We start from the raw sequence: 9,883 nt of genomic DNA, 5'->3' as shown, positions 1-9,883 counted from the left end.
GTTGTACGGGCAGGTCTAACAGAAACAAAGGTCCTTAGTAGTGGAGCAGCTGGAAGATGGAGAAGGACCTTAGAACACCAGCCCAAGCCTGGTTTAACCAGGATGTATGATCAGGTTGCTGGTTCTTTCCTATACTGGGTGTCCACCTCCCCTGACCCCTTCAGAGTCACACGTGTACACATGTCCCCTCCTTGCTGCCGGAGACCAAGGGCAAATTGGCACAGCTCTTCCCCCATGAAGATTTTTGCAAGACTGTTGAGTCAGGCCCCTGAGCAACGAGATTTATTGCATGTAAAGAATATGAGGCAACGGAATGGGGTGTGGCCAGAGCAGGGGTCTCAGAATTCGAATCCTGAGTCCTTCCTTTACTGGCTCTGTGACTTTAGACCAAGAGCTTAAACTTCTGAGCAACCGTTTCCTCTAGTGCCTGGGTTTGTGGGTGTCCAGCTTCCCCTTCAGTACTTTTGTGAGTCTCTGGGAGACTTTGATCCAGACACCATCTGCTGGAAGAGGGGAAAGGAGAAGTCTTGAAAAGTGTAGTTTACTCAACAGGTTCTTTCAAATGGGAGGAGATGGTCTTCTGGCTAGAAGAGGTTGTGATACCTTAATGGATGAATCTGTTTGCTTTTTCCCTACTGTGGGCTCCAGACTTGGGCTGTCCAGTGAAACCATCAGTGATGATGGGCATGGTCTATGTCTACACTCTCCAATATGGTAGCCACTTGCCACCATATTGCTTGAAATGTGAATTAGTGTGACCAAGAAAGTGAATTTGTAATTTTACGTAAATTCAGTTAAGTAGAATTAAATTGATATAGTCACGTGTGGCTCATGGATATTGTGTTGGAAAACTAAGCTCTAGAGGAAAAAATAAGGCAGTCATAGGAAACAAGGATGCTCTACTTATGTTGAGTGCTAGGGTTTAAATCAGTGATCCTGAACCACTTGGGTTTTGACCTTGTTTTTGAGATTTTGGTGAAAGGGCATACATTCAGACTTTGGACCTGAACCTGACAAACAATGTGAGTAGAGAAGTATGGAAGGCAGTCCCCAGCAGCAAGAAACAGAGGGCCATGGGAAATGATCACTAGGGTCTGCTATGTCTTCTACAATTCACATATTGAAACCCTCATCCTCAGTGTGATGGTAGTTGGAGATGGTGCCTTTGGGAGATCACTGGGTCACTAAGTGCGACTCTCAGGACAGGATTAGCACCCGTCTAAGAAAAGACAGGAGAGATGTTGTTTCTCTTCTCTCTTTTAGTCATGAAGGCTAAGAAGCAGACACCGGATCTACTGGGATCTTGATCTTGGATTTCACATCCTCCAGAATGGTGAGAGATAATAGTTTCTGGTTTAAGCCCCCCAGCCTATGGTAACTTGTGAAGGGAGCCCAGATGGACGAAGAGTTCCTTCCTGGGTTATTCATTTCTTTATTTTTTATTTTTATTCCTTTTTTTTGCGGGGGGTTGATATTTATCTTTTTTATTTTTATTTTTTAACATAATTTATTGTCAAATTGGCTAACATACAGTGTATGCAGTGTGCTCTTAGTTTTGGTATTAATTTTTTTAAAGAACCAAACCTCTTTACAAAGAGGAAATTGATCTTTGAGAGCAGGTTGAGGAAAACACCCAGAAGAACCCAACATTTAGCCTGAAGAGAGGGAAGCCTGCTGTTTTAAACCAAGAGAGGCTGGATTTAAGTCAGAAAGGACTGAAATGCCATAGTTAGCTAGTTTTTAATTTTATTTCTTCAAGTTCTCCTCATCTGTCTGCCAGCTCGACTCAGGGATTGGAGAGTAGGACCCAATTCGGTTGCAGAAATTAAGGTTACATTTCTCTGTGCATCTGGACATTACGTGCCAAATATATTTTTTATGTCTCTTATAATAATTGCATATTTATTTGTGTGATTAATCAATTAATGTCTATCTTGCCTTCTTGACCATAAGTCTCCCCAAGGACGGGGGTCGTGTTTGGTTTTCTCACTGTTGGGTGAAGCACCGTTCAATGGTCCACACCCAGCAAGACACAGCAATTTAATATTTCTGTCCCCACGTAGTAAGGGCCTTCCAAATCGGGTGGCGGCAATGTGCTTTCAGTCATTGTCACCTCACAGAGACTGTTGGATCCGTTTGTCTGCTGTCCTGATGAATAGGAATCCTTACCTTTAATAAGTTCAGAGGAATGAGCAGGTCAGTTGGTTAGATCTCTAACCAATTAAATCATGGAATTTACCTAAAAATGAGAATTTCTAGTATGGTCTGTATAGCTCAGTTCCTCCAGACTTCTACATGACTTTTTGCCATGCATATGTAAAATGCGAATTATTATTTATCTAATTTTACTAAATGAACTCATTTAAGAAAATGAACCGAAATGCCCTAACATCCCTTCATTCGAATGTCCCTAAAAGCACAGATTTGCTGTGTTAAAGTTTCCCTAATACACAGTAAGGTAAACATATCCCTGGTGGAGTGTGGAATCAGCCTTTCTGCCCCTTGAGTATGTAGCGCAGTTTGGGGGGACCCCCCAGCCGCTTCAGTATAGAAGTGATGTTTTATAGATTGTACCTGTTTGTAGCACACGGGTGGTCAGGAGTTCTGTACCCAGAACCATGTGGTCCCCCCCCCACAGAGGAAAGATGGCAGCTGGCTCCGGAGGCCAACTGGTCCCACTTTGCTCAAGATTTTTCACTGCAAGTCCCAGCTCCTGGGAACCCCCTTGGTCCCTGGCAAACCGGAATGATTGGTTGCCCTCTGGCTGGCATACTCCTGACTTCAAGCCACTATCTTTTTATTTATTTTTTATTTTTAAAATTTTTATTTATGTATTTCTTAAAGTTTATTTTTGAGAGAAGCAGAGAGCATGAGAGAAGGAGGGGGGAGAGAGAGAGAAAGAGAGAGAGAGAGAGAGAGAATCTGGAGCAGGATCTTCCTCAAAGATCCAGGAACCTAGGAACCATTAGATCATGACCTGAGCTGGTATCAAGAGTCAGATGCTTAACTGACTGAGACACCCAGGCACCCCTTAAATTCTATTTTTAAGAGAGAAAGTGTGAGTGGGAGGGGGCAGAGGGGGGCATAGAGGATCTGAAGTGGGCTCTGCTCTGAGGCCAGTGAGCCTGATGCAGGGATCCAACTCATGAATGTAGAGATCATGACGCTCAACTGCCTGAGCCATCCTGGAGCCCCCAGTCACCATCTTTTTAGAGATGTCTCCATTCGTCCAGAGAACTCGGGATTAGGTAACTGTGGGGAGGAGGAGACAGATTAAAACCACCCTAGACGTGAAGGTAAGAATATTGGGCTTTAGAAGCCTACTAAATGGCTCATTTGCTACTTAAGTGTCTTAATTTGGCTTTTCACGTAAGGAGATCCTTGATGCAGATTTGAGTACAGGTAGATTATTTGGGAGGTGACCCCCGGAAACACCCCTAAAGGAACGCAACACTGAGATGAGAATTGAGAACCATCCACAGAAGATGCACTATCAAGCAAGTTACCGCTATAAGCGACTGGAGCCTTCTCCCTTGTGGGGACCCCGGGACCCAGGGTGGATAATGGACCACCTCCATGGGAGGGAGAGGGAGCCTAGCTACTTATATGCCAATTCCCATCTGTCATGCGTTGAGAAATTCCTCCGGGATGTTAATGCTTCAGGACTTCTAGCCTGCACTGGGTGCAGGAGCAGAGTGGGTCCCCCCATCCCAACCCCGCCAGAAAGAGCCTTCAGGCCCAGAGATGAGATGCCGGCAAGGGGTGCCTTGGAGAGCACCTCAATGGAAACATCTGAAGGCACAGGGCAGGCCCCAGCCAGGTCTGCTACAATAGCCTTGGGCAAGGCACTGACCCTTCTTGAGTTTTATTTTCTCCAATCATGGGAGACGCTGGGGACCAGTGAAGGCTTCCTCAACTGTGACCATGGACCACTTAGCACTATGGGAGGTGATTTTGGTGCCACCCTAGTTTCAAACGACACTGAATCACAGCGAGAAAGTGATTCCTGATTCTTGTCCTGTCCTTCTGGAGACATGAATGAGAATGGCTCCGATGGGTGCTACTTTCCCCAGAACACCTGCAGCCTTTCCTTTTCAAACAATATCCAGTGAACTCTAGTTTCTAGAATGTAATCACACAATTTAAAAAATATTTTTATTTATTTTTGTCATTAGTCTCTAATTGTTACATGTGATCTTGAGCTTCCTTTCAACAAAAGTTGAGCTTATCGAAGACAAACGTTAAGTAAAAGACAGGGGATGCTAGGTAATATGGTCAAAGTGGAGGGGAGATATTGCGTAAAATAAACCCTCAGCTCTCTCCCGCTTCAAAAGTTCATTGTTACTGTGTTTCTTTGAGAACCTTGTTGTTTTCATGAAATTTCTGACCTTGTTGATTCTTAAGCTGCTCGGTGTGTTGGGGTTTGAGAGTCTTTCCCTTTCCCTTGACTGGTCTCTTACTTGGTGTACCAAATCAGGAAGGGAGGTGATCAACGGCTGTATGAAGATCGCCTGTCCTGGCCATTTTTCTGAAACAGGCTATGGCGGGTTTCCTTAGCACCTTTCGGTTCTGCCTTGAGAGCGATTTTGATTTGGTGTTTATCATTGTGTGCATCAGGCCACACTGAGGCATAAGCAGATTTGTGCCGCAGGCTGAAGAAGAGAAGTTTTTAAAAGGGACAGAGATGTTCCCATCTCGTATTCATTTGAAGTCATATTTGTGTTCAAAGATTCCGAAAAAAAGAAGGGCTTTTTAATAAGAAAAAGAGATTGTGGTTTCAGGCCTTGATGTGAGTGCTGTGAGAAGGAAAAGTGATTTTCAAGACTAACCGACTGCATTTAATTTAATAGTTGAAAAGAAGAAACATTAACAAATGCAGTGGCTTTAACAAAGAATGCTGTGATTCGAAGCAATATAATCTAAGCTCGGTCTTATTTTATCCATAGCAACTCTGAGATGCAGCACTTTCTAGAAATAGGTCAGTCTGGGTATTTTGTATAAACACTATATACCACTAGAGGGCGCTCTTTAGTTGTATATTTAACACTGTCTTTCTTTTTTGCAAAAATAATAAAAAAAAAATGACTATAGGGCTATGAATTCTGATACAATTCTTGTTGAGCATGTTATGAAATTTTCTCCCAGACATTGTTTTATTTTCAGCTTATATGTGTGAAATTCCACTTTGAGAAGTATAACATGATTCTGAATCTTTCAATATGTATAAAATCCCCACGGCATTATGGTACAATAGAAGCAAAAGACATAAGTTTAAATTATTGTAATCCCATAGGTCTTTTGACTATTGTTTCTCTATATATGTTACTGCACAAAGAAAATTTATTGTAAATATTAATACCGTCTGCTTAGATCTTTTGTGAAAAGACAAAGGGAGGCAGTATGGCCTAGATTGGGGATTCTTCTGGCTTTTCCGGAGTGATTTTGGTTATCTAAAACAATTTCCAGGACATTCTTTTAATTTGCTTTTCAGGATTTCAGTCCGTGAAGATTGTATTGTCTTAGACCCATGAAAATCATGGCCTACTTTTCCTTGATGCCAGTTCTTACAAATTCTTTACCTTTTTCTTTAGATTTGAGCTTCTCACACGACACTGTAATGAAATGCTGGTGTTCTTGAAATGAATGTATGCCACCCTTAAAAATAAATGATGACTTTCCCCTCTGTTTTCAGAAAAGAAAAAAATAAATCAATCAATAGGAGTTTCTCAATTTATTTCACCACATTACATTTTCCTTAAACTGCTACAGTTTAAGGCTATCGTTTAATAAGATATCGACGTAAAGCAGACATACAAAATTTCGTTATTTAAAGTTTCATAAATTGATTTCCATGGTGTTCTATAAAAGCCTTCATCTAAACATGTTTGTGAAATCTAATGATGCCCTGATTCTTTTTAAAAAATTTTATAATTACACCTATAACTGTGGAACATATACTTCGATAAAAATTCAAACAGTAAATATTTTGTAATTTTACTTAAAGCATAGCAGTAAACATTATAGTCCCTCTTTATCCCTTCCAGAAATTTCTCTTTCTTCTCTGGAAGTAATCCCTGTTTATGTAAATGTGTGTACTTTAGACATTTCCTACGTACACATGAAGTTTAAAAAGAAACTGTTAGTGGGGTATCTGGATGGCTCAGTCCATTGAGTGCCCAACTCTTGATTCCTGCTGAACTCGTGATCCCAGGGTCATGGGATCGAGCCCCGAGTCGGCTCTGCACCGAGTGTGGGTCCTGCCTAAGATTCTCTCTCTCCCTCTGCCCTTCCCTTGGTCACGCTCTCTCTCTCTCAAACAAAAAATAAATAAATAGGAAAATAAAAAGAAACTATTAGTTTTTATTACTTTTACCTAATGGAATCATACCCTATGTATTGATATATTGCCTTTTCTAGTTTGCAGTTGGCTTGGCGATCTTTCTGTTTCAACACCTTTAGATCTATCTCATTCCTTACAACCACTGGATAATATTCCGTAGTCTGTATGGATGTCTTTTCATTTATCGACCCAGAGAATGAGGTTGTATGCAATTTTTAAAGTATTTTAGACAATCTTGCGGAAGACACCTTTGCCTATATATCCTTGGTGCCCATGTGCATGGGCCGGAGAATGGGTATCTAGGGAGTCTGTGAGTCACACGGGAAGTTTACTTTTTTTGGTATTCTCCCATTTGTCACCCCCAGGAATCCCCTAATCAAACTCTGATCTAGAAGTTTCTGCGAGGATCCCCTGAAGCTTGTGAGAACGTGGCCCTCGGGTGTGGATTTCATGAAAAATGTCAGCCTCCGGTCCCTCTAGACTATGCCAGCTCCAAGCCGATTTAATTTCTTAGAGAGAAGTGGCATTTGAGACCATTCTTCTGATAAGGCAAACTTTCCTGGGTTAAAGAAAAAATGAGAGTTCAAATCTGTGAACACTGGTTGAGTACCTGATCTGTGTAAGCGACTGTACCACCAGTCATGGCTTGAAATAAAGGAAGTTAAATAGAGTCTGTGCCCACGAGGATGGACGGCAGCAGCAGGGAAGAAGAAGCAAGACACTAATTAAATCTAATCCCATGTGAGACAAGTGAGGGACAGTGGAGCCAGCCATTCTGCATTATGGGGGGAGGGGAAGACACACAGAGAGAAAGAGAGAGAGAGCATTCAGCTGTGGAAGAGAAGCAAAGGCTTCTGAAGGAGGTGGCATCCCCCGGTGGGTCTTGAAAGATGGGCGGACCTTCCACCAGTGATGATGAAGGGAGAGAAGGGTATGCGGGCTGGATGCAGCAGGATAAGCTATTATTTAAAAATGAAATGCATACTGACTGGCTCGGTCAGTAGAACATGCAACGCTTGACCTCAGGGTTGTGAGTTCAAGTCCCAAGTTTGGTCCAGATTGCTTAAACATAAAATCTTAAAAAAAAAAAAGAGCCCGAAAAACAAGCAACCCAGTGAAGAAATGGGCAGAAGATATGAACAGACACTTCTCCAAAGAGGACATCCAGATGGCCAAGAGACACATGAAACGATGCTCAGCATCCCTCCCCATCAGGGAAATACAAATCAAAACCCCACTGAGATACCACCTCACGCCAGTCAGAGTGGCTAAAATGAGCCAATCAGAGAACTCTAGATGCTGGCGAGGATGTGGAGAAACGAGCACCCTCCTACACTGCTGGTGGGAATGTAAACTGGTTCAGCCCCTCTGGAAAACAGTGTGGAGGTTCCTCAGGAAACTAACAATAGAACTCCCTTATGACCCAGCAATAGCACTGCTAGGAATTTACCCGAGGGATTCAGTATTGCTGATGCATAGGGGCACATGTACCCCAATGTTCATAGCAGCACTCTCCACAATAGCTAAAACATGGAAAGAGCCTAAGTGTCCATCAACAGATGAATGGATCAAGAAGATGTGGTTTATCTATACCATGGAATACTACATGGCAATGAGAAACAATGAAATCTGGCCTGTGTAGCAACATGGATGGACCTTGAGGGTGTCATGCTGAGCGAAATAAGTCAGGCAGAGAAGGACAAATCTCATATGTTTGCACGTATAGGAGGATTAGGAGGAACTTGATGGAGGAACAAGGGGGAGAAGAAGGGGGGAAATGGTGGGGGAAACGGAGAGAGGCAAACCATGAGAGACTCTTGAATGCTGACAAAAACTGAGGACTGATGGATGTGGGGGGGAGGGGGGATGGGCATGGAGGAGGGCACTTTGGGGATGAGCACTGAGTGTTATGTGGAAACTAATTTGACAATAAACTATTTGTAAAAAGAAAACTAAAGTGAGGGAAGAGAATGAAAAAAAAAAAGAAAGAAAGAAATGCATGCATATAGGAGAAAAATTTAAAAACACAGAACAGTTAAAAAAAAATCCCATTAATTTGACCCTCCCCCCCCCCCCCCCCGAGGCAACCACTGTTATAATTTTGACATATTTCTTTTGGGTATTTTTTTCTCCAATGCATAGTTTGTAATGGAAGGTCCCCTCGGTCCCACTTGGGGAGTTTTTAGTGTGATTGGCTCAATTGATAAGAGAGGATGTGGGAGCCCTTCCCCCCTACCCTTGAGAGCTGTCTGGGAGGGGCCCTGTTGCCTGTTATAAAGGGCTCCAGGTGCTAACACTATAAAATTACATGCTTCTTCTTCAAGCTCAATTCTTGAGATACACAACTGGCTGATCACCATTTCTGGGAGGCACCATCCAGTGTAGCAAAGACAAAGTCAAACAAGCTAGATGTACCTATCAAAACATCTTCACATCGTTCTATACTTGTCAGTCAACATCAATCAACATCAATCAATCGATACCATTAGGTGATTTTTCTCCACGGGGTTCCATCATTCCAGTGCAGGAAAAGTAGCAAGGGATGGTTGGAGGAATTCCAGGTTCAAGAAGAAGTTTCTACTCATTCATTAAGCAAACTTTTTTTTTTTTTTTAAAGCACCAGAAAGAGATCATGTGATTTAAGATGTTTGTCTTCTATCCTGGAGGAAGTCATCCTTCTTAGAAGGATGGGCCAAATGTCTCCTTTGAAATCTGGCAAGAAAGAAGCAGAAGGCAAGGTTGATTTTTTTCTTGCCGAAGACTGTGAAACTTCCGATTCTGTGATAGATCTTCAGTGTAATTTTTAGTGGAGTGTAGCCCGGACCAGCAGGGTTATGACAGGCAGAAGGGAGAGAGCATCCCAGAAAGAGGCATCAGGGCATGTAAAAATTGGATCTTAGGTGTATGGGGGAATGAGGAGGGACTCAGGTGCCTGGTTTGGACTGAACAGATGAACGTTTCTGAAGATCCCAAGGAACCTTCGGAATCCACGGGGAATCCACTCTGGTGAGTAAAGTGGGGCTTCTGTCCAGGCTCTGAAGCCAACGGCTGCAGGCGCTTAAGGACGGTGTCCAGAGCACACACAGCGATGCCCGTGGTATAAGCTGAAGGGTTGGGAGGGGGATCCGGTTGGGCCCCCAGAGTCGTTCTGCAGAGCTCCCGTGGGCGGAGCTGCCTCCGAGCCTGGCTCTCTGTCCCTCATGAAGAGTCTCTGATCACAAAATCTCCTTTATCAAATTCCTTTTTCTGCCCATAATAGTCTGAGATGGTTTCGTTGCAAGCCCAAGTTGCAAGCCTGATTGTAGGATGACTACATTTGAGGAAGAGAGGCGGGGTGAGGCGTTGTGAGGTCACCTGCTTCAGCACGTGCCAGCCAGGGCATCAGCTGCGATCATATAACCTCACTTCTCAGACAATTCGTAGAAGAATATATCAAGCATCCAAAGAACGATGTGGTGTCAGTAATAACAAAATCGCAAATAAAATCAGGAATTTTTATTCCAGCGTGATGGGAAAGAGTGAAAAGGAAATGCTCTGTGCTGA

This window comes from Hyaena hyaena, unplaced genomic scaffold (genome assembly GCF_003009895.1).
Source record: "Hyaena hyaena isolate Hyena2069 unplaced genomic scaffold, ASM300989v1 scaffold_42, whole genome shotgun sequence".
Taxonomy (NCBI): domain Eukaryota; kingdom Metazoa; phylum Chordata; class Mammalia; order Carnivora; family Hyaenidae; genus Hyaena; species Hyaena hyaena.
Note: the sequence above shows the minus strand (reverse complement) of the source record.